The sequence below is a fragment of the Pinus tabuliformis genome, chromosome 9 (genome assembly GCF_031772625.1).
Source record: "Pinus tabuliformis cultivar Carrire ecotype Pingquan chromosome 9, CPIR1, whole genome shotgun sequence".
In the NCBI taxonomy this organism is placed as follows: Eukaryota; Viridiplantae; Streptophyta; class Pinopsida; order Pinales; family Pinaceae; genus Pinus; species Pinus tabuliformis.
This window is the reverse complement of record NC_142307.1, coordinates 1,536,646,218-1,536,648,515: the sequence shown is the minus strand read 5'-3', so window position 1 is coordinate 1,536,648,515 and position 2,298 is coordinate 1,536,646,218.

The window sequence follows — 2,298 nt, the reverse complement described above, 5'->3', positions numbered from 1 at the left end:
ACTTAGCGCTCGAAAGCGATGCAATGAAAACCATTACCGCCCGACCAAACCGCCCTCGCTCATTAAATGTCCGTGCAACTCCATCACCTGATGATCGTCCAATCTGTCCACTGAAGATCTAATGGCCCTAATACACCCCACTCCCATCTCGGCTGATAGCCTCCACCGAGCCATTTCACCGTCCATTTTTCCGATCTAGCGGTCATCCTTCTCTCTCATCCCAACTGTCTGTGTACCCATGCATCCCACGTCCTTAACCATTCTGTTGCCCGAAGAAGGAGATGACCAGCCCTGCCAGCATCAGTTATAGTAATATCCCCAACAACCATATTTAACATAAAGCATGGCCAAAGAAGAAAAGGACACAACATGACCCTATAACTAAATTTATCAGTCATGGACTCCACCGGTACGAGCACTCCAGCCGCCTAAAGGACAACACAGCACCTGAACAGATCGGATTCACCCACTGAAGCAAGCAACCTCATCCAAAGACTCCATCAGGCAATTAAATGCAGTTGGTGGTCAATTATGACCCCTCCATACCTAAACAGCCAAGTGCCATTGTAAGGAAAACTTATAAAAATCCAGGAACAAGATGTAATCAAGGTTGGCATTTGATGTAAGGTTCAACTTCTGGAGATTGTAGACACTTTGTCACTTGCAGTGTCTCATCTTCATTTTCAGCAAATACAAGCTTCTTTTGTTGTTAACTGCTCACCATCCATTTTCCTTTGTTCTAAGCTTGTACCTGATATGCTATGTTCTTGATCTTTTGATGTTTAGCACTAGATAACTGTCATCTTATCTCTGTGTTAGAATATTGAATGCATCAATGAATAGGTTGCTCAGGTTTCTTTCTTCCTAATGCAGGAGAGTTGTCATCCTGTCTTTGCATTAGTAGATTAGATTTGCAAGTTTCTATACTAGTTGCAGTCGGCCATCACATCGTCTTGTGTATTTGTTGGTGTGGTTAGTATTCTCCATATTCACCTAATATCTAAAACTGTGAGCATTGGTGTTCTAAATCCTTGTAGTCTGAGGGTGTTCATGCATGCCTGAAGTGAAACAGAGTAGAAGTGGTTATCTGGCTTGAACCAAACCATCATTTCTTCCACTAAACCTTGCAACAATAGTTGAATTTATATGTTACCAGGCATCTCCGAGCTACAACCTAAGAGAGTTTCTTGGAATCCTAACATAATTGGCACCATTGCTGGGGAGAGGAGATTGAAGCTCGGCTTCCCTGGGAGAATGACACAGATCCAGCTTTGATGATAGAAAAAATCTGGAGACATTTTTGGTTGTAATCATCTATCTGACAACTCTACTGGAGGCCAAACCTCGTGGCGACTCAACAACACAGTTCTGGCTCAGTTTGTGAGGTATACTCGAAGAAATCCTTAGAAATTACCAGCTGACCCAGTACCTGACCCTGAGAAGATTGTCAAGAAGAGAAAGACATCACAAAAGGGAGCATCAGGATCAGGTAAGCCTAAACAATCTTATGTATCTCTGCCAGAAAGGCTTGTAACTAAGCATGCACATGTTGAAAATATAGAGCCTAGCACTATCAGTGAAGGAATACTCTCAGAGATTCATAAAGCTCCTTGTTCGATAAGTTCCCCTTTGGATCTCAGTCCAAAGAAAACCTCCCTTCCAGTCCATCATATTCCTTTAGCCTTGTCAATCATTTCTCAACTCCCTACCTTTTAGACTGCTAGCACCCTTTCGTCTACCCCAGTCATGGCGGGTCCACAAGCGCCCACCAAAATGGAGAGAATCATAGCTGCTAGGTATGGACCCCTGGTCCTGCCTATTCCTTTGAATGACATGCCTGCAGGAGAATATCATAAATACATGCCTAAGTTTACTGGTACAGAGGGAGTAACAGCTGAAGAACACCTTGAGTCTTTTTATAGCTATGCTGATAACCTAGATATCAGTGAAGATGATGTGTGGATGAGAGTATTCGTCCAAAGCCTTGATGGAGAGGCTAGAAAGTGGTTCAGAGAGCTGACCCCTAGGTCTATAGCAGACATTGAAGCATTAGATGATGTGTTTTTAAAGCACTGGGGAGATAAGAAAGACCTGCTATATTACCATACTAAGTTTGGCAACCTGAAAAGGTAAAATGGGGAGTCATTGTCTGATTTTAATAAAAGATTCAATCATATGTATAGCAAGATACCAGCTGAAGTGAAACCTACCCCCACCTCTACCAAACTCACCTATGCCAACGCTTTTGATTCTAACTTCCACCTGCTATTGAGAGAAAGAAGATGTGTTTCTCTGACT